Source organism: Triturus cristatus, chromosome 4_1 (assembly GCF_964204655.1).
Source record: "Triturus cristatus chromosome 4_1, aTriCri1.1, whole genome shotgun sequence".
In the NCBI taxonomy this organism is placed as follows: domain Eukaryota; kingdom Metazoa; phylum Chordata; class Amphibia; order Caudata; family Salamandridae; genus Triturus; species Triturus cristatus.
The window spans coordinates 150,990,867-151,016,743 of record NC_140585.1 but is presented as its reverse complement, the minus strand read 5'-3'; the positions used below and the strand labels follow the sequence as shown (position 1 = coordinate 151,016,743).

Here is a 25,877-nt window from a genome sequence, read left to right as displayed (position 1 = left end):
CTTTCTTTCACTGCCGTTTTGGTAAATGTCTCTGGTTATGCAGAAGCAGGCATTGTTTGTTACTGTTTCAATTAGTTATAAGATAAAGGAGGGATAAAACTGACCCAGCTAGTATTCCAACCCAAAGACTTTGAATGCTTTCTCTACATTCGCCTAGAACCCCAAGCCGCTATCCATTGCACCAGAGATCCAACCTGATTCAACAAGGTGAACAGAAATTCTCAAATAAAAAGATGAGCTATCAGCGGTTGACCAACTTTATAAAGTGATTTGGAAACTATAAGCAGGGTTCCATTTTGAACATTGAATTGGGGAAAAGATAATCAACATCTCAAACGACATGATACCGTTGCGGTAAGTCTTCTTAACTCTTGTCAAATGGTACACGACCGATGGGTATTTAATGGCTCCATTAAGAGTAACTTGCAATTACTCTAATGGGACTACTCGTTCATTGGATCCTGAAAAGAGCATGTCATTAGAGTACATTTTCTTTAAACAAACCGCCTAAACAGGGACTTGAACCCTGGACCCTCAGATTAAAAGTCTGATGCTCTACCGACTGAGCTATCCAGGCTCTGCAACACTGCAACTAAAAATCAGCTAAAAATGATGTGGACGCACACCAACCTACACTTTAATTCTTAATATGGTTACATATATTAGCAATCAAATATGTAGAGTTTAATAATTAATTGATATTTCAAGCATTTGAAATTTCAGCAGCACACGTAATCTATTTTAAATCCTGAAATTCGTTCTATCTCATTTTCGGCTGACTTAGAAATCATGTCTCTAAATTGACATTGTGAAATTAGTAAAAGGCCAAATACTATTACTAGGTACTAAATTACATGTCCAGCAGTATAACTGGAAATTTACTCTTGGGCATAGATTATGCAACATTTTCAAAGCAAACAGTGTCTGTTTAAATAGACTTTCTTTCACTGCCGTTTTGGTAAATGTCTCTGGTTATGCAGAAGCAGGCATTGTTTGTTACTGTTTCAATTAGTTATAAGATAAAGGAGGGATAAAACTGACCCAGCTAGTATTCCAACCCAAAGACTTTGAATGCTTTCTCTACATTCGCCTAGAACCCCAAGCCGCTATCCATTGCACCAGAGATCCAACCTGATTCAACAAGGTGAACAGAAATTCTCAAATAAAAAGATGAGCTATCAGCGGTTGACCAACATTATAAAGTGATTTGGAAACTATAAGCAGGGTTCCATTTTGAACATTGAATTGGGGAAAAGATAATCAACATCTCAAACGACATGATACCGTTGCGGTAAGTCTTCTTAACTCTTGTCAAATGGTACACGACCGATGGGTATTTAATGGCTCCATTAAGAGTAACTTGCAATTACTCTAATGGGACTACTCGTTCATTGGATCCTGAAAAGAGCATGTCATTAGAGTACATTTTCTTTAAACAAACCGCCTGAACAGGGACTTGAACCCTGGACCCTCAGATTAAAAGTCTGATGCTCTACCGACTGAGCTATCCAGGCTCTGCAACACTGCAACTAAAAATCAGCTAAAAATGATGTGGACGCACACCAACCTACACTTTAATTCTTAATATGGTTACATATATTAGCAATCAAATATGTAGAGTTTAATAATTAATTGATATTTCAAGCATTTGAAATTTCAGCAGCACACGTAATCTATTTTAAATCCTGAAATTCGTTCTATCTCATTTTCGGCTGACTTAGAAATCATGTCTCTAAATTGACATTGTGAAATTAGAAAAAGGCCAAATACTATTACTAGGTACTAAATTACATGTCCAGCAGTATAACTGGAAATTTACTCTTGGGCATAGATTATGCAACATTTTCAAAGCAAACAGTGTCTGTTTAAATAGACTTTCTTTCACTGCCGTTTTGGTAAATGTCTCTGGTTATGCAGAAGCAGGCATTGTTTGTTACTGTTTCAATTAACTATAAGATAAAGGAGGGATAAAACTGACCCAGCTAGTATTCCAACCCAAAGACTTTGAATGCTTTCTCTACATTCGCCTAGAACCCCAAGCCGCTATCCATTGCACCAGAGATCCAACCTGATTCAACAAGGTGAACAGAAATTCTCAAATAAAAAGATGAGCTATCAGCGGTTGACCAACTTTATAAAGTGATTTGGAAACTATAAGCAGGGTTCCATTTTGAACATTGAATTGGGGAAAAGATAATCAACATCTCAAACGACATGATACCGTTGCGGTAAGTCTTCTTAACTCTTGTCAAATGGTACACGACCGATGGGTATTTAATGGCTCCATTAAGAGTAACTTGCAATTACTCTAATGGGACTACTCGTTCATTGGATCCTGAAAAGAGCATGTCATTAGAGTACATTTTCTTTAAACAAACCGCCTGAACAGGGACTTGAACCCTGGACCCTCAGATTAAAAGTCTGATGCTCTACCGACTGAGCTATCCAGGCTCTGCAACACTGCAACTAAAAATCAGCTAAAAATGATGTGGACGCACACCAACCTACACTTTAATTCTTAATATGGTTACATATATTAGCAATCAAATATGTAGAGTTTAATAATTAATTGATATTTCAAGCATTTGAAATTTCAGCAGCACACGTAATCTATTTTAAATCCTGAAATTCGTTCTATCTCATTTTCGGCTGACTTAGAAATCATGTCTCTAAATTGACATTGTGAAATTAGTAAAAGGCCAAATACTATTACTAGGTACTAAATTACATGTCCAGCAGTATAACTGGAAATTTACTCTTGGGCATAGATTATGCAACATTTTCAAAGCAAACAGTGTCTGTTTAAATAGACTTTCTTTCACTGCCGTTTTGGTAAATGTCTCTGGTTATGCAGAAGCAGGCATTGTTTGTTACTGTTTCAATTAGTTATAAGATAAAGGAGGGATAAAACTGACCCAGCTAGTATTCCAACCCAAAGACTTTGAATGCTTTCTCTACATTCGCCTAGAACCCCAAGCCGCTATCCATTGCACCAGAGATCCAACCTGATTCAACAAGGTGAACAGAAATTCTCAAATAAAAAGATGAGCTATCAGCGGTTGACCAACTTTATAAAGTGATTTGGAAACTATAAGCAGGGTTCCATTTTGAACATTGAATTGGGGAAAAGATAATCAACATCTCAAACGACATGATACCGTTGCGGTAAGTCTTCTTAACTCTTGTCAAATGGTACACGACCGATGGGTATTTAATGGCTCCATTAAGAGTAACTTGCAATTACTCTAATGGGACTACTCGTTCATTGGATCCTGAAAAGAGCATGTCATTAGAGTACATTTTCTTTAAACAAACCGCCTGAACAGGGACTTGAACCCTGGACCCTCAGATTAAAAGTCTGATGCTCTACCGACTGAGCTATCCAGGCTCTGCAACACTGCAACTAAAAACCAGCTAAAAATGATGTGGACGCACACCAACCTACACTTTAATTCTTAATATGGTTACATATATTAGCAATCAAATATGTAGAGTTTAATAATTAATTGATATTTCAAGCATTTGAAATTTCAGCAGCACACGTAATCTATTTTAAATCCTGAAATTCGTTCTATCTCATTTTCGGCTGACTTAGAAATCATGTCTCTAAATTGACATTGTGAAATTAGTAAAAGGCCAAATACTATTACTAGGTACTAAATTACATGTCCAGCAGTATAACTGGAAATTTACTCTTGGGCATAGATTATGCAACATTTTCAAAGCAAACAGTGTCTGTTTAAATAGACTTTCTTTCACTGCCGTTTTGGTAAATGTCTCTGGTTATGCAGAAGCAGGCATTGTTTGTTACTGTTTCAATTAGTTATAAGATAAAGGAGGGATAAAACTGACCCAGCTAGTATTCCAACCCAAAGACTTTGAATGCTTTCTCTACATTCGCCTAGAACCCCAAGCCGCTATCCATTGCACCAGAGATCCAACCTGATTCAACAAGGTGAACAGAAATTCTCAAATAAAAAGATGAGCTATCAGCGGTTGACCAACTTTATAAAGTGATTTGGAAACTATAAGCAGGGTTCCATTTTGAACGTTGAATTGGGGAAAAGATAATCAACATCTCAAACGACATGATACCGTTGCGGTAAGTCTTCTTAACTCTTGTCAAATGGTACACGACCGATGGGTATTTAATGGCTCCATTAAGAGTAACTTGCAATTACTCTAATGGGACTACTCGTTCATTGGATCCTGAAAAGAGCATGTCATTAGAGTACATTTTCTTTAAACAAACCGCCTGAACAGGGACTTGAACCCTGGACCCTCAGATTAAAAGTCTGATGCTCTACCGACTGAGCTATCCAGGCTCTGCAACACTGCAACTAAAAATCAGCTAAAAATGATGTGGACGCACACCAACCTACACTTTAATTCTTAATATGGTTACATATATTAGCAATCAAATATGTAGAGTTTAATAATTAATTGATATTTCAAGCATTTGAAATTTCAGCAGCACACGTAATCTATTTTAAATCCTGAAATTCGTTCTATCTCATTTTCGGCTGACTTAGAAATCATGTCTCTAAATTGACATTGTGAAATTAGTAAAAGGCCAAATACTATTACTAGGTACTAAATTACATGTCCAGCAGTATAACTGGAAATTTACTCTTGGGCATAGATTATGCAACATTTTCAAAGCAAACAGTGTCTGTTTAAATAGACTTTCTTTCACTGCCGTTTTGGTAAATGTCTCTGGTTATGCAGAAGCAGGCATTGTTTGTTACTGTTTCAATTAGTTATAAGATAAAGGAGGGATAAAACTGACCCAGCTAGTATTCCAACCCAAAGACTTTGAATGCTTTCTCTACATTCGCCTAGAACCCCAAGCCGCTATCCATTGCACCAGAGATCCAACCTGATTCAACAAGGTGAACAGAAATTCTCAAATAAAAAGATGAGCTATCAGCGGTTGACCAACTTTATAAAGTGATTTGGAAACTATAAGCAGGGTTCCATTTTGAACATTGAATTGGGGAAAAGATAATCAACATCTCAAACGACATGATACCGTTGCGGTAAGTCTTCTTAACTCTTGTCAAATGGTACACGACCGATGGGTATTTAATGGCTCCATTAAGAGTAACTTGCAATTACTCTAATGGGACTACTCGTTCATTGGATCCTGAAAAGAGCATGTCATTAGAGTACATTTTCTTTAAACAAACCGCCTGAACAGGGACTTGAACCCTGGACCCTCAGATTAAAAGTCTGATGCTCTACCGACTGAGCTATCCAGGCTCTGCAACACTGCAACTAAAAATCAGCTAAAAATGATGTGGACGCACACCAACCTACACTTTAATTCTTAATATGGTTACATATATTAGCAATCAAATATGTAGAGTTTAATAATTAATTGATATTTCAAGCATTTGAAATTTCAGCAGCACACGTAATCTATTTTAAATCCTGAAATTCGTTCTATCTCATTTTCGGCTGACTTAGAAATCATGTCTCTAAATTGACATTGTGAAATTAGTAAAAGGCCAAATACTATTACTAGGTACTAAATTACATGTCCAGCAGTATAACTGGAAATTTACTCTTGGGCATAGATTATGCAACATTTTCAAAGCAAACAGTGTCTGTTTAAATAGACTTTCTTTCACTGCCGTTTTGGTAAATGTCTCTGGTTATGCAGAAGCAGGCATTGTTTGTTACTGTTTCAATTAGTTATAAGATAAAGGAGGGATAAAACTGACCCAGCTAGTATTCCAACCCAAAGACTTTGAATGCTTTCTCTACATTCGCCTAGAACCCCAAGCCGCTATCCATTGCACCAGAGATCCAACCTGATTCAACAAGGTGAACAGAAATTCTCAAATAAAAAGATGAGCTATCAGCGGTTGACCAACTTTATAAAGTGATTTGGAAACTATAAGCAGGGTTCCATTTTGAACGTTGAATTGGGGAAAAGATAATCAACATCTCAAACGACATGATACCGTTGCGGTAAGTCTTCTTAACTCTTGTCAAATGGTACACGACCGATGGGTATTTAATGGCTCCATTAAGAGTAACTTGCAATTACTCTAATGGGGCTACTCGTTCATTGGATCCTGAAAAGAGCATGTCATTAGAGTACATTTTCTTTAAACAAACCGCCTGAACAGGGACTTGAACCCTGGACCCTCAGATTAAAAGTCTGATGCTCTACCGACTGAGCTATCCAGGCTCTGCAACACTGCAACTAAAAATCAGCTAAAAATGATGTGGACGCACACCAACCTACACTTTAATTCTTAATATGGTTACATATATTAGCAATCAAATATGTAGAGTTTAATAATTAATTGATATTTCAAGCATTTGAAATTTCAGCAGCACACGTAATCTATTTTAAATCCTGAAATTCGTTCTATCTCATTTTCGGCTGACTTAGAAATCATGTCTCTAAATTGACATTGTGAAATTAGTAAAAGGCCAAATACTATTACTAGGTACTAAATTACATGTCCAGCAGTATAACTGGAAATTTACTCTTGGGCATAGATTATGCAACATTTTCAAAGCAAACAGTGTCTGTTTAAATAGACTTTCTTTCACTGCCGTTTTGGTAAATGTCTCTGGTTATGCAGAAGCAGGCATTGTTTGTTACTGTTTCAATTAGTTATAAGATAAAGGAGGGATAAAACTGACCCAGCTAGTATTCCAACCCAAAGACTTTGAATGCTTTCTCTACATTCGCCTAGAACCCCAAGCCGCTATCCATTGCACCAGAGATCCAACCTGATTCAACAAGGTGAACAGAAATTCTCAAATAAAAAGATGAGCTATCAGCGGTTGACCAACTTTATAAAGTGATTTGGAAACTATAAGCAGGGTTCCATTTTGAACATTGAATTGGGGAAAAGATAATCAACATCTCAAACGACATGATACCGTTGCGGTAAGTCTTCTTAACTCTTGTCAAATGGTACACGACCGATGGGTATTTAATGGCTCCATTAAGAGTAACTTGCAATTACTCTAATGGGACTACTCGTTCATTGGATCCTGAAAAGAGCATGTCATTAGAGTACATTTTCTTTAAACAAACCGCCTGAACAGGGACTTGAACCCTGGACCCTCAGATTAAAAGTCTGATGCTCTACCGACTGAGCTATCCAGGCTCTGCAACACTGCAACTAAAAATCAGCTAAAAATGATGTGGACGCACACCAACCTACACTTTAATTCTTAATATGGTTACATATATTAGCAATCAAATATGTAGAGTTTAATAATTAATTGATATTTCAAGCATTTGAAATTTCAGCAGCACACGTAATCTATTTTAAATCCTGAAATTCGTTCTATCTCATTTTCGGCTGACTTAGAAATCATGTCTCTAAATTGACATTGTGAAATTAGTAAAAGGCCAAATACTATTACTAGGTACTAAATTACATGTCCAGCAGTATAACTGGAAATTTACTCTTGGGCATAGATTATGCAACATTTTCAAAGCAAACAGTGTCTGTTTAAATAGACTTTCTTTCACTGCCGTTTTGGTAAATGTCTCTGGTTATGCAGAAGCAGGCATTGTTTGTTACTGTTTCAATTAGTTATAAGATAAAGGAGGGATAAAACTGACCCAGCTAGTATTCCAACCCAAAGACTTTGAATGCTTTCTCTACATTCGCCTAGAACCCCAAGCCGCTATCCATTGCACCAGAGATCCAACCTGATTCAACAAGGTGAACAGAAATTCTCAAATAAAAAGATGAGCTATCAGCGGTTGACCAACATTATAAAGTGATTTGGAAACTATAAGCAGGGTTCCATTTTGAACATTGAATTGGGGAAAAGATAATCAACATCTCAAACGACATGATACCGTTGCGGTAAGTCTTCTTAACTCTTGTCAAATGGTACACGACCGATGGGTATTTAATGGCTCCATTAAGAGTAACTTGCAATTACTCTAATGGGACTACTCGTTCATTGGATCCTGAAAAGAGCATGTCATTAGAGTACATTTTCTTTAAACAAACCGCCTGAACAGGGACTTGAACCCTGGACCCTCAGATTAAAAGTCTGATGCTCTACCGACTGAGCTATCCAGGCTCTGCAACACTGCAACTAAAAATCAGCTAAAAATGATGTGGACGCACACCAACCTACACTTAAATTCTTAATATGGTTACATATATTAGCAATCAAATATGTAGAGTTTAATAATTAATTGATATTTCAAGCATTTGAAATTTCAGCAGCACACGTAATCTATTTTAAATCCTGAAATTCGTTCTATCTCATTTTCGGCTGACTTAGAAATCATGTCTCTAAATTGACATTGTGAAATTAGAAAAAGGCCAAATACTATTACTAGGTACTAAATTACATGTCCAGCAGTATAACTGGAAATTTACTCTTGGGCATAGATTATGCAACATTTTCAAAGCAAACAGTGTCTGTTTAAATAGACTTTCTTTCACTGCCGTTTTGGTAAATGTCTCTGGTTATGCAGAAGCAGGCATTGTTTGTTACTGTTTCAATTAACTATAAGATAAAGGAGGGATAAAACTGACCCAGCTAGTATTCCAACCCAAAGACTTTGAATGCTTTCTCTACATTCGCCTAGAACCCCAAGCCGCTATCCATTGCACCAGAGATCCAACCTGATTCAACAAGGTGAACAGAAATTCTCAAATAAAAAGATGAGCTATCAGCGGTTGACCAACTTTATAAAGTGATTTGGAAACTATAAGCAGGGTTCCATTTTGAACATTGAATTGGGGAAAAGATAATCAACATCTCAAACGACATGATACCGTTGCGGTAAGTCTTCTTAACTCTTGTCAAATGGTACACGACCGATGGGTATTTAATGGCTCCATTAAGAGTAACTTGCAATTACTCTAATGGGACTACTCGTTCATTGGATCCTGAAAAGAGCATGTCATTAGAGTACATTTTCTTTAAACAAACCGCCTGAACAGGGACTTGAACCCTGGACCCTCAGATTAAAAGTCTGATGCTCTACCGACTGAGCTATCCAGGCTCTGCAACACTGCAACTAAAAATCAGCTAAAAATGATGTGGACGCACACCAACCTACACTTTAAATCTTAATATGGTTACATATATTAGCAATCAAATATGTAGAGTTTAATAATTAATTGATATTTCAAGCATTTGAAATTTCAGCAGCACACGTAATCTATTTTAAATCCTGAAATTCGTTCTATCTCATTTTCGGCTGACTTAGAAATCATGTCTCTAAATTGACATTGTGAAATTAGAAAAAGGCCAAATACTATTACTAGGTACTAAATTACATGTCCAGCAGTATAACTGGAAATTTACTCTTGGGCATAGATTATGCAACATTTTCAAAGCAAACAGTGTCTGTTTAAATAGACTTTCTTTCACTGCCGTTTTGGTAAATGTCTCTGGTTATGCAGAAGCAGGCATTGTTTGTTACTGTTTCAATTAACTATAAGATAAAGGAGGGATAAAACTGACCCAGCTAGTATTCCAACCCAAAGACTTTGAATGCTTTCTCTACATTCGCCTAGAACCCCAAGCCGCTATCCATTGCACCAGAGATCCAACCTGATTCAACAAGGTGAACAGAAATTCTCAAATAAAAAGATGAGCTATCAGCGGTTGACCAACTTTATAAAGTGATTTGGAAACTATAAGCAGGGTTCCATTTTGAACATTGAATTGGGGAAAAGATAATCAACATCTCAAACGACATGATACCGTTGCGGTAAGTCTTCTTAACTCTTGTCAAATGGTACACGACCGATGGGTATTTAATGGCTCCATTAAGAGTAACTTGCAATTACTCTAATGGGACTACTCGTTCATTGGATCCTGAAAAGAGCATGTCATTAGAGTACATTTTCTTTAAACAAACCGCCTGAACAGGGACTTGAACCCTGGACCCTCAGATTAAAAGTCTGATGCTCTACCGACTGAGCTATCCAGGCTCTGCAACACTGCAACTAAAAATCAGCTAAAAATGATGTGGACGCACACCAACCTACACTTTAAATCTTAATATGGTTACATATATTAGCAATCAAATATGTAGAGTTTAATAATTAATTGATATTTCAAGCATTTGAAATTTCAGCAGCACACGTAATCTATTTTAAATCCTGAAATTCGTTCTATCTCATTTTCGGCTGACTTAGAAATCATGTCTCTAAATTGACATTGTGAAATTAGTAAAAGGCCAAATACTATTACTAGGTACTAAATTACATGTCCAGCAGTATAACTGGAAATTTACTCTTGGGCATAGATTATGCAACATTTTCAAAGCAAACAGTGTCTGTTTAAATAGACTTTCTTTCACTGCCGTTTTGGTAAATGTCTCTGGTTATGCAGAAGCAGGCATTGTTTGTTACTGTTTCAATTAGTTATAAGATAAAGGAGGGATAAAACTGACCCAGCTAGTATTCCAACCCAAAGACTTTGAATGCTTTCTCTACATTCGCCTAGAACCCCAAGCCGCTATCCATTGCACCAGAGATCCAACCTGATTCAACAAGGTGAACAGAAATTCTCAAATAAAAAGATGAGCTATCAGCGGTTGACCAACTTTATAAAGTGATTTGGAAACTATAAGCAGGGTTCCATTTTGAACATTGAATTGGGGAAAAGATAATCAACATCTCAAACGACATGATACCGTTGCGGTAAGTCTTCTTAACTCTTGTCAAATGGTACACGACCGATGGGTATTTAATGGCTCCATTAAGAGTAACTTGCAATTACTCTAATGGGACTACTCGTTCATTGGATCCTGAAAAGAGCATGTCATTAGAGTACATTTTCTTTAAACAAACCGCCTGAACAGGGACTTGAACCCTGGACCCTCAGATTAAAAGTCTGATGCTCTACCGACTGAGCTATCCAGGCTCTGCAACACTGCAACTAAAAATCAGCTAAAAATGATGTGGACGCACACCAACCTACACTTTAATTCTTAATATGGTTACATATATTAGCAATCAAATATGTAGAGTTTAATAATTAATTGATATTTCAAGCATTTGAAATTTCAGCAGCACACGTAATCTATTTTAAATCCTGAAATTCGTTCTATCTCATTTTCGGCTGACTTAGAAATCATGTCTCTAAATTGACATTGTGAAATTAGTAAAAGGCCAAATACTATTACTAGGTACTAAATTACATGTCCAGCAGTATAACTGGAAATTTACTCTTGGGCATAGATTATGCAACATTTTCAAAGCAAACAGTGTCTGTTTAAATAGACTTTCTTTCACTGCCGTTTTGGTAAATGTCTCTGGTTATGCAGAAGCAGGCATTGTTTGTTACTGTTTCAATTAGTTATAAGATAAAGGAGGGATAAAACTGACCCAGCTAGTATTCCAACCCAAAGACTTTGAATGCTTTCTCTACATTCGCCTAGAACCCCAAGCCGCTATCCATTGCACCAGAGATCCAACCTGATTCAACAAGGTGAACAGAAATTCTCAAATAAAAAGATGAGCTATCAGCGGTTGACCAACATTATAAAGTGATTTGGAAACTATAAGCAGGGTTCCATTTTGAACATTGAATTGGGGAAAAGATAATCAACATCTCAAACGACATGATACCGTTGCGGTAAGTCTTCTTAACTCTTGTCAAATGGTACACGACCGATGGGTATTTAATGGCTCCATTAAGAGTAACTTGCAATTACTCTAATGGGACTACTCGTTCATTGGATCCTGAAAAGAGCATGTCATTAGAGTACATTTTCTTTAAACAAACCGCCTGAACAGGGACTTGAACCCTGGACCCTCAGATTAAAAGTCTGATGCTCTACCGACTGAGCTATCCAGGCTCTGCAACACTGCAACTAAAAATCAGCTAAAAATGATGTGGACGCACACCAACCTACACTTAAATTCTTAATATGGTTACATATATTAGCAATCAAATATGTAGAGTTTAATAATTAATTGATATTTCAAGCATTTGAAATTTCAGCAGCACACGTAATCTATTTTAAATCCTGAAATTCGTTCTATCTCATTTTCGGCTGACTTAGAAATCATGTCTCTAAATTGACATTGTGAAATTAGAAAAAGGCCAAATACTATTACTAGGTACTAAATTACATGTCCAGCAGTATAACTGGAAATTTACTCTTGGGCATAGATTATGCAACATTTTCAAAGCAAACAGTGTCTGTTTAAATAGACTTTCTTTCACTGCCGTTTTGGTAAATGTCTCTGGTTATGCAGAAGCAGGCATTGTTTGTTACTGTTTCAATTAACTATAAGATAAAGGAGGGATAAAACTGACCCAGCTAGTATTCCAACCCAAAGACTTTGAATGCTTTCTCTACATTCGCCTAGAACCCCAAGCCGCTATCCATTGCACCAGAGATCCAACCTGATTCAACAAGGTGAACAGAAATTCTCAAATAAAAAGATGAGCTATCAGCGGTTGACCAACTTTATAAAGTGATTTGGAAACTATAAGCAGGGTTCCATTTTGAACATTGAATTGGGGAAAAGATAATCAACATCTCAAACGACATGATACCGTTGCGGTAAGTCTTCTTAACTCTTGTCAAATGGTACACGACCGATGGGTATTTAATGGCTCCATTAAGAGTAACTTGCAATTACTCTAATGGGACTACTCGTTCATTGGATCCTGAAAAGAGCATGTCATTAGAGTACATTTTCTTTAAACAAACCGCCTGAACAGGGACTTGAACCCTGGACCCTCAGATTAAAAGTCTGATGCTCTACCGACTGAGCTATCCAGGCTCTGCAACACTGCAACTAAAAATCAGCTAAAAATGATGTGGACGCACACCAACCTACACTTTAAATCTTAATATGGTTACATATATTAGCAATCAAATATGTAGAGTTTAATAATTAATTGATATTTCAAGCATTTGAAATTTCAGCAGCACACGTAATCTATTTTAAATCCTGAAATTCGTTCTATCTCATTTTCGGCTGACTTAGAAATCATGTCTCTAAATTGACATTGTGAAATTAGAAAAAGGCCAAATACTATTACTAGGTACTAAATTACATGTCCAGCAGTATAACTGGAAATTTACTCTTGGGCATAGATTATGCAACATTTTCAAAGCAAACAGTGTCTGTTTAAATAGACTTTCTTTCACTGCCGTTTTGGTAAATGTCTCTGGTTATGCAGAAGCAGGCATTGTTTGTTACTGTTTCAATTAACTATAAGATAAAGGAGGGATAAAACTGACCCAGCTAGTATTCCAACCCAAAGACTTTGAATGCTTTCTCTACATTCGCCTAGAACCCCAAGCCGCTATCCATTGCACCAGAGATCCAACCTGATTCAACAAGGTGAACAGAAATTCTCAAATAAAAAGATGAGCTATCAGCGGTTGACCAACTTTATAAAGTGATTTGGAAACTATAAGCAGGGTTCCATTTTGAACATTGAATTGGGGAAAAGATAATCAACATCTCAAACGACATGATACCGTTGCGGTAAGTCTTCTTAACTCTTGTCAAATGGTACACGACCGATGGGTATTTAATGGCTCCATTAAGAGTAACTTGCAATTACTCTAATGGGACTACTCGTTCATTGGATCCTGAAAAGAGCATGTCATTAGAGTACATTTTCTTTAAACAAACCGCCTGAACAGGGACTTGAACCCTGGACCCTCAGATTAAAAGTCTGATGCTCTACCGACTGAGCTATCCAGGCTCTGCAACACTGCAACTAAAAATCAGCTAAAAATGATGTGGACGCACACCAACCTACACTTTAAATCTTAATATGGTTACATATATTAGCAATCAAATATGTAGAGTTTAATAATTAATTGATATTTCAAGCATTTGAAATTTCAGCAGCACACGTAATCTATTTTAAATCCTGAAATTCGTTCTATCTCATTTTCGGCTGACTTAGAAATCATGTCTCTAAATTGACATTGTGAAATTAGTAAAAGGCCAAATACTATTACTAGGTACTAAATTACATGTCCAGCAGTATAACTGGAAATTTACTCTTGGGCATAGATTATGCAACATTTTCAAAGCAAACAGTGTCTGTTTAAATAGACTTTCTTTCACTGCCGTTTTGGTAAATGTCTCTGGTTATGCAGAAGCAGGCATTGTTTGTTACTGTTTCAATTAGTTATAAGATAAAGGAGGGATAAAACTGACCCAGCTAGTATTCCAACCCAAAGACTTTGAATGCTTTCTCTACATTCGCCTAGAACCCCAAGCCGCTATCCATTGCACCAGAGATCCAACCTGATTCAACAAGGTGAACAGAAATTCTCAAATAAAAAGATGAGCTATCAGCGGTTGACCAACTTTATAAAGTGATTTGGAAACTATAAGCAGGGTTCCATTTTGAACGTTGAATTGGGGAAAAGATAATCAACATCTCAAACGACATGATACCGTTGCGGTAAGTCTTCTTAACTCTTGTCAAATGGTACACGACCGATGGGTATTTAATGGCTCCATTAAGAGTAACTTGCAATTACTCTAATGGGACTACTCGTTCATTGGATCCTGAAAAGAGCATGTCATTAGAGTACATTTTCTTTAAACAAACCGCCTGAACAGGGACTTGAACCCTGGACCCTCAGATTAAAAGTCTGATGCTCTACCGACTGAGCTATCCAGGCTCTGCAACACTGCAACTAAAAATCAGCTAAAAATGATGTGGACGCACACCAACCTACACTTTAATTCTTAATATGGTTACATATATTAGCAATCAAATATGTAGAGTTTAATAATTAATTGATATTTCAAGCATTTGAAATTTCAGCAGCACACGTAATCTATTTTAAATCCTGAAATTCGTTCTATCTCATTTTCGGCTGACTTAGAAATCATGTCTCTAAATTGACATTGTGAAATTAGTAAAAGGCCAAATACTATTACTAGGTACTAAATTACATGTCCAGCAGTATAACTGGAAATTTACTCTTGGGCATAGATTATGCAACATTTTCAAAGCAAACAGTGTCTGTTTAAATAGACTTTCTTTCACTGCCGTTTTGGTAAATGTCTCTGGTTATGCAGAAGCAGGCATTGTTTGTTACTGTTTCAATTAGTTATAAGATAAAGGAGGGATAAAACTGACCCAGCTAGTATTCCAACCCAAAGACTTTGAATGCTTTCTCTACATTCGCCTAGAACCCCAAGCCGCTATCCATTGCACCAGAGATCCAACCTGATTCAACAAGGTGAACAGAAATTCTCAAATAAAAAGATGAGCTATCAGCGGTTGACCAACTTTATAAAGTGATTTGGAAACTATAAGCAGGGTTCCATTTTGAACATTGAATTGGGGAAAAGATAATCAACATCTCAAACGACATGATACCGTTGCGGTAAGTCTTCTTAACTCTTGTCAAATGGTACACGACCGATGGGTATTTAATGGCTCCATTAAGAGTAACTTGCAATTACTCTAATGGGACTACTCGTTCATTGGATCCTGAAAAGAGCATGTCATTAGAGTACATTTTCTTTAAACAAACCGCCTGAACAGGGACTTGAACCCTGGACCCTCAGATTAAAAGTCTGATGCTCTACCGACTGAGCTATCCAGGCTCTGATACAGCAAACCTCAAAATCACCTAATCAAAATTTGGCAGTGTCCCAACTAACGCTATGTTTCTTAAGATGGTTACCTGAAGAAGGTACCAAATACACTAGAATATAATAATGAATTGATATTTCAAGCATTTGAAATTTCTTCAGTAAATGTAACCTTATTTTTAGTCCTGAAGTTGCTACTATCTCATTTTTTTGCTGACGTCAAATTCATATGTGTTTATTGACATGGTAAAATTAAGGAAGGGCCCAAAATCTTACTTCCGAGTAAATTATATTTTCATCAGTACAGCTGACAATTTCCTCTTCTGCATAGATTACCCAAATTGAACGGTGTCTCTTTAAAATAGACTTCCTTTTACTGACCTTTTTTAGCAAATGATTTTGGTGAAGCAGAAGCATGCATGCATCGCTTATAACTTCTTTAAATAGTTATGAAATAAACAGGGATAAAACTGACTCTGGTGGGATTCGATCCCACAGCCTTTGAATACCTTCTTGACATTCACCTAGAAGTCCAATGTGCTATCCATTGCGCCACAGAGCCAATTTGCTTGAATGAGGTGCACAGATATTCAGAAATGAAATAATGAGCTTTGAGCTGTTGATCAACTTTATAAAGTTCATTGGATACTATAACCATGGCTATATTTTGAATATTGAATTGGGTAAAAGTTATTCACCGTGTCAAACTACATGATACAGTTGGTAAGTCTGCATACAACTTAAGTTTAGTGTATAGTCATCTGATATATGAGACAGATGGGTTTTTCACTTCTCCATGAAAGACGTTTTTTTTTAATTTTGGTAATGGAATATCTTATTCATCATGCAGTGGAACACAAAAAGAATGTACAATCAGAATACTTTTTCTTTAAAGTAGCCGACCGCCTGAACAGGGACTTGAACCCTGGACCCTCAGATTAAAAGTCTGATGCTCTACCGACTGAGCTATCCAGGCTCTGCAACACTGCAACTAAAAATCAGCTAAAAATGATGTGGACGCACACCAACCTACACTTTAATTCTTAATATGGTTACATATATTAGCAATCAAATATGTAGAGTTTAATAATTAATTGATATTTCAAGCATTTGAAATTTCAGCAGCACACGTAATCTATTTTAAATCCTGAAATTCGTTCTATCTCATTTTCGGCTGACTTAGAAATCATGTCTCTAAATTGACATTGTGAAATTAGTAAAAGGCCAAATACTATTACTAGGTACTAAATTACATGTCCAGCAGTATAACTGGAAATTTACTCTTGGGCATAGATTATGCAACATTTTCAAAGCAAACAGTGTCTGTTTAAATAGACTTTCTTTCACTGCCGTTTTGGTAAATGTCTCTGGTTATGCAGAAGCAGGCATTGTTTGTTACTGTTTCAATTAGTTATAAGATAAAGGAGGGATAAAACTGACCCAGCTAGTATTCCAACCCAAAGACTTTGAATGCTTTCTCTTCATTCGCCTAGAACCCCAAGCCGCTATCCATTGCACCAGAGATCCAACCTGATTCAACAAGGTGAACAGAAATTCTCAAATAAAAAGATGAGCTATCAGCGGTTGACCAACTTTATAAAGTGATTTGGAAACTATAAGCAGGGTTCCATTTTGAACATTGAATTGGGGAAAAGATAATCAACATCTCAAACGACATGATACCGTTGCGGTAAGTCTTCTTAACTCTTGTCAAATGGTACACGACCGATGGGTATTTAATGGCTCCATTAAGAGTAACTTGCAATTACTCTAATGGGACTACTCGTTCATTGGATCCTGAAAAGAGCATGTCATTAGAGTACATTTTCTTTAAACAAACCGCCTGAACAGGGACTTGAACCCTGGACCCTCAGATTAAAAGTCTGATGCTCTACCGACTGAGCTATCCAGGCTCTGCAACACTGCAACTAAAAATCAGCTAAAAATGATGTGGACGCACACCAACCTACACTTTAATTCTTAATATGGTTACATATATTAGCAATCAAATATGTAGAGTTTAATAATTAATTGATATTTCAAGCATTTGAAATTTCAGCAGCACACGTAATCTATTTTAAATCCTGAAATTCGTTCTATCTCATTTTCGGCTGACTTAGAAATCATGTCTCTAAATTGACATTGTGAAATTAGTAAAAGGCCAAATACTATTACTAGGTACTAAATTACATGTCCAGCAGTATAACTGGAAATTTACTCTTGGGCATAGATTATGCAACATTTTCAAAGCAAACAGTGTCTGTTTAAATAGACTTTCTTTCACTGCCGTTTTGGTAAATGTCTCTGGTTATGCAGAAGCAGGCATTGTTTGTTACTGTTTCAATTAGTTATAAGATAAAGGAGGGATAAAACTGACCCAGCTAGTATTCCAACCCAAAGACTTTGAATGCTTTCTCTACATTCGCCTAGAACCCCAAGCCGCTATCCATTGCACCAGAGATCCAACCTGATTCAACAAGGTGAACAGAAATTCTCAAATAAAAAGATGAGCTATCAGCGGTTGACCAACTTTATAAAGTGATTTGGAAACTATAAGCAGGGTTCCATTTTGAACGTTGAATTGGGGAAAAGATAATCAACATCTCAAACGACATGATACCGTTGCGGTAAGTCTTCTTAACTCTTGTCAAATGGTACACGACCGATGGGTATTTAATGGCTCCATTAAGAGTAACTTGCAATTACTCTAATGGGACTACTCGTTCATTGGATCCTGAAAAGAGCATGTCATTAGAGTACATTTTCTTTAAACAAACCGCCTGAACAGGGACTTGAACCCTGGACCCTCAGATTAAAAGTCTGATGCTCTACCGACTGAGCTATCCAGGCTCTGCAACACTGCAACTAAAAATCAGCTAAAAATGATGTGGACGCACACCAACCTACACTTTAATTCTTAATATGGTTACATATATTAGCAATCAAATATGTAGAGTTTAATAATTAATTGATATTTCAAGCATTTGAAATTTCAGCAGCACACGTAATCTATTTTAAATCCTGAAATTCGTTCTATCTCATTTTCGGCTGACTTAGAAATCATGTCTCTAAATTGACATTGTGAAATTAGTAAAAGGCCAAATACTATTACTAGGTACTAAATTACATGTCCAGCAGTATAACTGGAAATTTACTCTTGGGCATAGATTATGCAACATTTTCAAAGCAAACAGTGTCTGTTTAAATAGACTTTCTTTCACTGCCGTTTTGGTAAATGTCTCTGGTTATGCAGAAGCAGGCATTGTTTGTTACTGTTTCAATTAGTTATAAGATAAAGGAGGGATAAAACTGACCCAGCTAGTATTCCAACCCAAAGACTTTGAATGCTTTCTCTACATTCGCCTAGAACCCCAAGCCGCTATCCATTGCACCAGAGATCCAACCTGATTCAACAAGGTGAACAGAAATTCTCAAATAAAAAGATGAGCTATCAGCGGTTGACCAACTTTATAAAGTGATTTGGAAACTATAAGCAGGGTTCCATTTTGAACATTGAATTGGGGAAAAGATAATCAACATCTCAAACGACATGATACCGTTGCGGTAAGTCTTCTTAACTCTTGTCAAATGGTACACGACCGATGGGTATTTAATGGCTCCATTAAGAGTAACTTGCAATTACTCTAATGGGACTACTCGTTCATTGGATCCTGAAAAGAGCATGTCATTAGAGTACATTTTCTTTAAACAAACCGCCTGAACAGGGACTTGAACCCTGGACCCTCAGATTAAAAGTCTGATGCTCTACCGACTGAGCTATCCAGGCTCTGATACAGCAAACCTCAAAATCACCTAATCAAAATTTGGCAGTGTCCCAACTAACGCTATGTTTCTTAAGATGGTTACCTGAAGAAGGTACCAAATACACTAGAATATAATAATGAATTGATATTTCAAGCATTTGAAATTTCTTCAGTAAATGTAACCTTATTTTTAGTCCTGAAGTTGCTACTATCTCATTTTTTTGCTGACGTCAAATTCATATGTGTTTATTGACATGGTAAAATTAAGGAAGGGCCCAAAATCTTACTTCCGAGTAAATTATATTTTCATCAGTACAGCTGACAATTTCCTCTTCTGCATAGATTACCCAAATTGAACGGTGTCTCTTTAAAATAGACTTCCTTTTACTGACCTTTTTTAGCAAATGATTTTGGTGAAGCAGAAGCATGCATGCATCGCTTATAACTTCTTTAAATAGTTATGAAATAAACAGGGATAAAACTGACTCTGGTGGGATTCGATCCCACAGCCTTTGAATACCTTCTTGACATTCACCTAGAAGTCCAATGTGCTATCCATTGCGCCACAGAGCCAATTTGCTTGAATGAGGTGCACAGATATTCAGAAATGAAATAATGAGCTTTGAGCTGTTGATCAACTTTATAAAGTTCATTGGATACTATAACCATGGCTATATTTTGAATATTGAATTGGGTAAAAGTTATTCACCGTGTCAAACTACATGATACAGTTGGTAAGTCTGCATACAACTTAAGTTTAGTGTATAGTCATCTGATATATGAGACAGATGGGTTTTTCACTTCTCCATGAAAGACGTTTTTTTTTAATTTTGGTAATGGAATATCTTATTCATCATGCAGTGGAACACAAAAAGAATGTACAATCAGAATACTTTTTCTTTAAAGTAGCCGACCGCCTGAACAGGGACTTGAACCCTGGACCCTCAGATTAAAAGTCTGATGCTCTACCGACTGAGCTATCCAGGCTCTGCAACACTGCAACTAAAAATCAGCTAAAAATGATGTGGACGCACACCAACCTACACTTTAATTCTTAATATGGTTACATATATTAGCAATCAAATATGTAGAGTTTAATAATTAATTGATATTTCAAGCATTTGAAATTTCAGCAGCACACGTAATCTATTTTAAATCCTGAAATTCGTTCTATCTCATTTTCGGCTGACTTAGAAATCATGTCTCTAAATTGACATTGTGAAATTAGTAAAAGGCCAAATACTATTACTAGGTACTAAATTACATGTCCAGCAGTATAACTGGAAATTTACTCTTGGGCATAGATTATGCAACATTTTCAAAGCAAACAGTGTCTGTTTAAATAGACTTTCTTTCACTGCCGTTTTGGTAAATGTCTCTGGTTATGCAGAAGCAGGCATTGTTTGTTACTGTTTCAATTAGTTATAAGATAAAGGAGGGATAAAACTGACCCAGCTAGTATTCCAACCCAAAGACTTTGAATGCTTTCTCTTCATTCGCCTAGAACCCCAAGCCGCTATCCATTGCACCAGAGATCCAACCTGATTCAACAAGGTGAACAGAAATTCTCAAATAAAAAGATGAGCTATCAGCGGTTGACCAACTTTATAAAGTGATTTGGAAACTATAAGCAGGGTTCCATTTTGAACATTGAATTGGGGAAAAGATAATCAACATCTCAAACGACATGATACCGTTGCGGTAAGTCTTCTTAACTCTTGTCAAATGGTACACGACCGATGGGTATTTAATGGCTCCATTAAGAGTAACTTGCAATTACTCTAATGGGACTACTCGTTCATTGGATCCTGAAAAGAGCATGTCATTAGAGTACATTTTCTTTAAACAAACCGCCTGAACAGGGACTTGAACCCTGGACCCTCAGATTAAAAGTCTGATGCTCTACCGACTGAGCTATCCAGGCTCTGCAACACTGCAACTAAAAATCAGCTAAAAATGATGTGGACGCACACCAACCTACACTTTAATTCTTAATATGGTTACATATATTAGCAATCAAATATGTAGAGTTTAATAATTAATTGATATTTCAAGCATTTGAAATTTCAGCAGCACACGTAATCTATTTTAAATCCTGAAATTCGTTCTATCTCATTTTCGGCTGACTTAGAAATCATGTCTCTAAATTGACATTGTGAAATTAGTAAAAGGCCAAATACTATTACTAGGTACTAAATTACATGTCCAGCAGTATAACTGGAAATTTACTCTTGGGCATAGATTATGCAACATTTTCAAAGCAAACAGTGTCTGTTTAAATAGACTTTCTTTCACTGCCGTTTTGGTAAATGTCTCTGGTTATGCAGAAGCAGGCATTGTTTGTTACTGTTTCAATTAGTTATAAGATAAAGGAGGGATAAAACTGACCCAGCTAGTATTCCAACCCAAAGACTTTGAATGCTTTCTCTACATTCGCCTAGAACCCCAAGCCGCTATCCATTGCACCAGAGATCCAACCTGATTCAACAAGGTGAACAGAAATTCTCAAATAAAAAGATGAGCTATCAGCGGTTGACCAACTTTATAAAGTGATTTGGAAACTATAAGCAGGGTTCCATTTTGAACATTGAATTGGGGAAAAGATAATCAACATCTCAAACGACATGATACCGTTGCGGTAAGTCTTCTTAACTCTTGTCAAATGGTACACGACCGATGGGTATTTAATGGCTCCATTAAGAGTAACTTGCAATTACTCTAATGGGACTACTCGTTCATTGGATCCTGAAAAGAGCATGTCATTAGAGTACATTTTCTTTAAACAAACCGCCTGAACAGGGACTTGAACCCTGGACCCTCAGATTAAAAGTCTGATGCTCTACCGACTGAGCTATCCAGGCTCTGATACAGCAAACCTCAAAATCACCTAATCAAAATTTGGCAGTGTCCCAACTAACGCTATGTTTCTTAAGATGGTTACCTGAAGAAGGTACCAAATACACTAGAATATAATAATGAATTGATATTTCAAGCATTTGAAATTTCTTCAGTAAATGTAACCTTATTTTTAGTCCTGAAGTTGCTACTATCTCATTTTTTTGCTGACGTCAAATTCATATGTGTTTATTGACATGGTAAAATTAAGGAAGGGCCCAAAATCTTACTTCCGAGTAAATTATATTTTCATCAGTACAGCTGACAATTTCCTCTTCTGCATAGATTACCCAAATTGAACGGTGTCTCTTTAAAATAGACTTCCTTTTACTGACCTTTTTTAGCAAATGATTTTGGTGAAGCAGAAGCATGCATGCATCGCTTATAACTTCTTTAAATAGTTATGAAATAAACAGGGATAAAACTGACTCTGGTGGGATTCGATCCCACAGCCTTTGAATACCTTCTTGACATTCACCTAGAAGTCCAATGTGCTATCCATTGCGCCACAGAGCCAATTTGCTTGAATGAGGTGCACAGATATTCAGAAATGAAATAATGAGCTTTGAGCTGTTGATCAACTTTATAAAGTTCATTGGATACTATAACCATGGCTATATTTTGAATATTGAATTGGGTAAAAGTTATTCACCGTGTCAAACTACATGATACAGTTGGTAAGTCTGCATACAACTTAAGTTTAGTGTATAGTCATCTGATATATGAGACAGATGGGTTTTTCACTTCTCCATGAAAGACGTTTTTTTTTAATTTTGGTAATGGAATATCTTATTCATCATGCAGTGGAACACAAAAAGAATGTACAATCAGAATACTTTTTCTTTAAAGTAGCCGACCGCCTGAACAGGGACTTGAACCCTGGACCCTCAGATTAAAAGTCTGATGCTCTACCGACTGAGCTATCCAGGCTCTGCAACACTGCAACTAAAAATCAGCTAAAAATGATGTGGACGCACACCAACCTACACTTTAATTCTTAATATGGTTACATATATTAGCAATCAAATATGTAGAGTTTAATAATTAATTGATATTTCAAGCATTTGAAATTTCAGCAGCACACGTAATCTATTTTAAATCCTGAAATTCGTTCTATCTCATTTTCGGCTGACTTAGAAATCATGTCTCTAAATTGACATTGTGAAATTAGTAAAAGGCCAAATACTATTACTAGGTACTAAATTACATGTCCAGCAGTATAACTGGAAATTTACTCTTGGGCATAGATTATGCAACATTTTCAAAGCAAACAGTGTCTGTTTAAATAGACTTTCTTTCACTGCCGTTTTGGTAAATGTCTCTGGTTATGCAGAAGCAGGCATTGTTTGTTACTGTTTCAATTAGTTATAAGATAAAGGAGGGATAAAACTGACCCAGCTAGTATTCCAACCCAAAGACTTTGAATGCTTTCTCTTCATTCGCCTAGAACCCCAAGCCGCTATCCATTGCACCAGAGATCCAACCTGATTCAACAAGGTGAACAGAAATTCTCAAATAAAAAGATGAGCTATCAGCGGTTGACCAACTTTATAAAGTGATTTGGAAACTATAAGCAGGGTTCCATTTTGAACATTGAATTGGGGAAAAGATAATCAACATCTCAAACGACATGATACCGTTGCGGTAAGTCTTCTTAACTCTTGTCAAATGGTACACGACCGATGGGTATTTAATGGCTCCATTAAGAGTAACTTGCAATTACTCTAATGGGACTACTCGTTCATTGGATCCTGAAAAGAGCATGTCATTAGAGTACATTTTCTTTAAACAAACCGCCTGAACAGGGACTTGAACCCTGGACCCTCAGATTAAAAGTCTGATGCTCTACCGACTGAGCTATCCAGGCTCTGCAACACTGCAACTAAAAATCAGCTAAAAATGATGTGGACGCACACCAACCTACACTTTAATTCTTAATATGGTTACATATATTAGCAATCAAATATGTAGAGTTTAATAATTAATTGATATTTCAAGCATTTGAAATTTCAGCAGCACACGTAATCTATTTTAAATCCTGAAATTCGTTCTATCTCATTTTCGGCTGACTTAGAAATCATGTCTCTAAATTGACATTGTGAAATTAGTAAAAGGCCAAATACTATTACTAGGTACTAAATTACATGTCCAGCAGTATAACTGGAAATTTACTCTTGGGCATAGATTATGCAACATTTTCAAAGCAAACAGTGTCTGTTTAAATAGACTTTCTTTCACTGCCGTTTTGGTAAATGTCTCTGGTTATGCAGAAGCAGGCATTGTTTGTTACTGTTTCAATTAGTTATAAGATAAAGGAGGGATAAAACTGACCCAGCTAGTATTCCAACCCAAAGACTTTGAATGCTTTCTCTTCATTCGCCTAGAACCCCAAGCCGCTATCCATTGCACCAGAGATCCAACCTGATTCAACAAGGTGAACAGAAATTCTCAAATAAAAAGATGAGCTATCAGCGGTTGACCAACTTTATAAAGTGATTTGGAAACTATAAGCAGGGTTCCATTTTGAACATTGAATTGGGGAAAAGATAATCAACATCTCAAACGACATGATACCGTTGCGGTAAGTCTTCTTAACTCTTGTCAAATGGTACACGACCGATGGGTATTTAATGGCTCCATTAAGAGTAACTTGCAATTACTCTAATGGGACTACTCGTTCATTGGATCCTGAAAAGAGCATGTCATTAGAGTACATTTTCTTTAAACAAACCGCCTGAACAGGGACTTGAACCCTGGACCCTCAGATTAAAAGTCTGATGCTCTACCGACTGAGCTATCCAGGCTCTGCAACACTGCAACTAAAAATCAGCTAAAAATGATGTGGACGCACACCAACCTACACTTTAATTCTTAATATGGTTACATATATTAGCAATCAAATATGTAGAGTTTAATAATTAATTGATATTTCAAGCATTTGAAATTTCAGCAGCACACGTAATCTATTTTAAATCCTGAAATTCGTTCTATCTCATTTTCGGCTGACTTAGAAATCATGTCTCTAAATTGACATTGTGAAATTAGTAAAAGGCCAAATACTATTACTAGGTACTAAATTACATGTCCAGCAGTATAACTGGAAATTTACTCTTGGGCATAGATTATGCAACATTTTCAAAGCAAACAGTGTCTGTTTAAATAGACTTTCTTTCACTGCCGTTTTGGTAAATGTCTCTGGTTATGCAGAAGCAGGCATTGTTTGTTACTGTTTCAATTAGTTATAAGATAAAGGAGGGATAAAACTGACCCAGCTAGTATTCCAACCCAAAGACTTTGAATGCTTTCTCTACATTCGCCTAGAACCCCAAGCCGCTATCCATTGCACCAGAGATCCAACCTGATTCAACAAGGTGAACAGAAATTCTCAAATAAAAAGATGAGCTATCAGCGGTTGACCAACTTTATAAAGTGATTTGGAAACTATAAGCAGGGTTCCATTTTGAACATTGAATTGGGGAAAAGATAATCAACATCTCAAACGACATGATACCGTTGCGGTAAGTCTTCTTAACTCTTGTCAAATGGTACACGACCGATGGGTATTTAATGGCTCCATTAAGAGTAACTTGCAATTACTCTAATGGGACTACTCGTTCATTGGATCCTGAAAAGAGCATGTCATTAGAGTACATTTTCTTTA

The 25,877-nt window shown here is 36.6% G+C and overlaps 29 non-coding genes across 29 annotated transcripts; all 29 read right to left on the bottom strand.

Moving 5' to 3' along the window:
* Positions 1–1,441: 1,441 nt before the first annotated feature.
* Positions 1,442–1,514, bottom strand: TRNAK-UUU (transfer RNA lysine (anticodon UUU)). The gene has a single exon. It is a non-coding gene; the product is annotated as a tRNA-Lys (tRNA).
* An 864-nt stretch (positions 1,515–2,378) lies between these two features.
* Positions 2,379–2,451, bottom strand: TRNAK-UUU (transfer RNA lysine (anticodon UUU)). Its single transcript has one exon. It is a non-coding gene; the product is annotated as a tRNA-Lys (tRNA).
* Positions 2,452–3,315: 864 nt separating this feature from the next.
* Positions 3,316–3,388, bottom strand: TRNAK-UUU (transfer RNA lysine (anticodon UUU)). Its single transcript has one exon. It is a non-coding gene; the product is annotated as a tRNA-Lys (tRNA).
* An 864-nt stretch (positions 3,389–4,252) lies between these two features.
* Positions 4,253–4,325, bottom strand: TRNAK-UUU (transfer RNA lysine (anticodon UUU)). The gene has a single exon. It is a non-coding gene; the product is annotated as a tRNA-Lys (tRNA).
* An 864-nt stretch (positions 4,326–5,189) lies between these two features.
* Positions 5,190–5,262, bottom strand: TRNAK-UUU (transfer RNA lysine (anticodon UUU)). Its single transcript has one exon. It is a non-coding gene; the product is annotated as a tRNA-Lys (tRNA).
* Positions 5,263–6,126: 864 nt separating this feature from the next.
* On the bottom strand, positions 6,127–6,199 carry TRNAK-UUU (transfer RNA lysine (anticodon UUU)). Its single transcript has one exon. It is a non-coding gene; the product is annotated as a tRNA-Lys (tRNA).
* Positions 6,200–7,063: 864 nt separating this feature from the next.
* Positions 7,064–7,136, bottom strand: TRNAK-UUU (transfer RNA lysine (anticodon UUU)). The gene has a single exon. It is a non-coding gene; the product is annotated as a tRNA-Lys (tRNA).
* An 864-nt stretch (positions 7,137–8,000) lies between these two features.
* On the bottom strand, positions 8,001–8,073 carry TRNAK-UUU (transfer RNA lysine (anticodon UUU)). Its single transcript has one exon. It is a non-coding gene; the product is annotated as a tRNA-Lys (tRNA).
* Positions 8,074–8,937: 864 nt separating this feature from the next.
* On the bottom strand, positions 8,938–9,010 carry TRNAK-UUU (transfer RNA lysine (anticodon UUU)). The gene has a single exon. It is a non-coding gene; the product is annotated as a tRNA-Lys (tRNA).
* An 864-nt stretch (positions 9,011–9,874) lies between these two features.
* TRNAK-UUU (transfer RNA lysine (anticodon UUU)) lies at positions 9,875–9,947 on the bottom strand. Its single transcript has one exon. It is a non-coding gene; the product is annotated as a tRNA-Lys (tRNA).
* Positions 9,948–10,811: 864 nt separating this feature from the next.
* TRNAK-UUU (transfer RNA lysine (anticodon UUU)) lies at positions 10,812–10,884 on the bottom strand. Its single transcript has one exon. It is a non-coding gene; the product is annotated as a tRNA-Lys (tRNA).
* An 864-nt stretch (positions 10,885–11,748) lies between these two features.
* On the bottom strand, positions 11,749–11,821 carry TRNAK-UUU (transfer RNA lysine (anticodon UUU)). The gene has a single exon. It is a non-coding gene; the product is annotated as a tRNA-Lys (tRNA).
* An 864-nt stretch (positions 11,822–12,685) lies between these two features.
* TRNAK-UUU (transfer RNA lysine (anticodon UUU)) lies at positions 12,686–12,758 on the bottom strand. Its single transcript has one exon. It is a non-coding gene; the product is annotated as a tRNA-Lys (tRNA).
* Positions 12,759–13,622: 864 nt separating this feature from the next.
* On the bottom strand, positions 13,623–13,695 carry TRNAK-UUU (transfer RNA lysine (anticodon UUU)). Its single transcript has one exon. It is a non-coding gene; the product is annotated as a tRNA-Lys (tRNA).
* Positions 13,696–14,559: 864 nt separating this feature from the next.
* Positions 14,560–14,632, bottom strand: TRNAK-UUU (transfer RNA lysine (anticodon UUU)). The gene has a single exon. It is a non-coding gene; the product is annotated as a tRNA-Lys (tRNA).
* An 864-nt stretch (positions 14,633–15,496) lies between these two features.
* TRNAK-UUU (transfer RNA lysine (anticodon UUU)) lies at positions 15,497–15,569 on the bottom strand. Its single transcript has one exon. It is a non-coding gene; the product is annotated as a tRNA-Lys (tRNA).
* A 459-nt stretch (positions 15,570–16,028) lies between these two features.
* TRNAR-UCU (transfer RNA arginine (anticodon UCU)) lies at positions 16,029–16,119 on the bottom strand. Its single transcript is given in 2 exon segments — positions 16,029–16,064; positions 16,083–16,119. It is a non-coding gene; the product is annotated as a tRNA-Arg (tRNA).
* Positions 16,120–16,460: 341 nt separating this feature from the next.
* Positions 16,461–16,533, bottom strand: TRNAK-UUU (transfer RNA lysine (anticodon UUU)). Its single transcript has one exon. It is a non-coding gene; the product is annotated as a tRNA-Lys (tRNA).
* An 864-nt stretch (positions 16,534–17,397) lies between these two features.
* On the bottom strand, positions 17,398–17,470 carry TRNAK-UUU (transfer RNA lysine (anticodon UUU)). Its single transcript has one exon. It is a non-coding gene; the product is annotated as a tRNA-Lys (tRNA).
* Positions 17,471–18,334: 864 nt separating this feature from the next.
* Positions 18,335–18,407, bottom strand: TRNAK-UUU (transfer RNA lysine (anticodon UUU)). The gene has a single exon. It is a non-coding gene; the product is annotated as a tRNA-Lys (tRNA).
* An 864-nt stretch (positions 18,408–19,271) lies between these two features.
* TRNAK-UUU (transfer RNA lysine (anticodon UUU)) lies at positions 19,272–19,344 on the bottom strand. Its single transcript has one exon. It is a non-coding gene; the product is annotated as a tRNA-Lys (tRNA).
* A 459-nt stretch (positions 19,345–19,803) lies between these two features.
* Positions 19,804–19,894, bottom strand: TRNAR-UCU (transfer RNA arginine (anticodon UCU)). Its single transcript is given in 2 exon segments — positions 19,804–19,839; positions 19,858–19,894. It is a non-coding gene; the product is annotated as a tRNA-Arg (tRNA).
* A 341-nt stretch (positions 19,895–20,235) lies between these two features.
* On the bottom strand, positions 20,236–20,308 carry TRNAK-UUU (transfer RNA lysine (anticodon UUU)). Its single transcript has one exon. It is a non-coding gene; the product is annotated as a tRNA-Lys (tRNA).
* Positions 20,309–21,172: 864 nt separating this feature from the next.
* On the bottom strand, positions 21,173–21,245 carry TRNAK-UUU (transfer RNA lysine (anticodon UUU)). Its single transcript has one exon. It is a non-coding gene; the product is annotated as a tRNA-Lys (tRNA).
* Positions 21,246–22,109: 864 nt separating this feature from the next.
* Positions 22,110–22,182, bottom strand: TRNAK-UUU (transfer RNA lysine (anticodon UUU)). Its single transcript has one exon. It is a non-coding gene; the product is annotated as a tRNA-Lys (tRNA).
* A 459-nt stretch (positions 22,183–22,641) lies between these two features.
* Positions 22,642–22,732, bottom strand: TRNAR-UCU (transfer RNA arginine (anticodon UCU)). The gene is given in 2 exon segments: positions 22,642–22,677; positions 22,696–22,732. It is a non-coding gene; the product is annotated as a tRNA-Arg (tRNA).
* A 341-nt stretch (positions 22,733–23,073) lies between these two features.
* TRNAK-UUU (transfer RNA lysine (anticodon UUU)) lies at positions 23,074–23,146 on the bottom strand. The gene has a single exon. It is a non-coding gene; the product is annotated as a tRNA-Lys (tRNA).
* An 864-nt stretch (positions 23,147–24,010) lies between these two features.
* Positions 24,011–24,083, bottom strand: TRNAK-UUU (transfer RNA lysine (anticodon UUU)). The gene has a single exon. It is a non-coding gene; the product is annotated as a tRNA-Lys (tRNA).
* An 864-nt stretch (positions 24,084–24,947) lies between these two features.
* TRNAK-UUU (transfer RNA lysine (anticodon UUU)) lies at positions 24,948–25,020 on the bottom strand. Its single transcript has one exon. It is a non-coding gene; the product is annotated as a tRNA-Lys (tRNA).
* Positions 25,021–25,877: the final 857 nt, after the last annotated feature.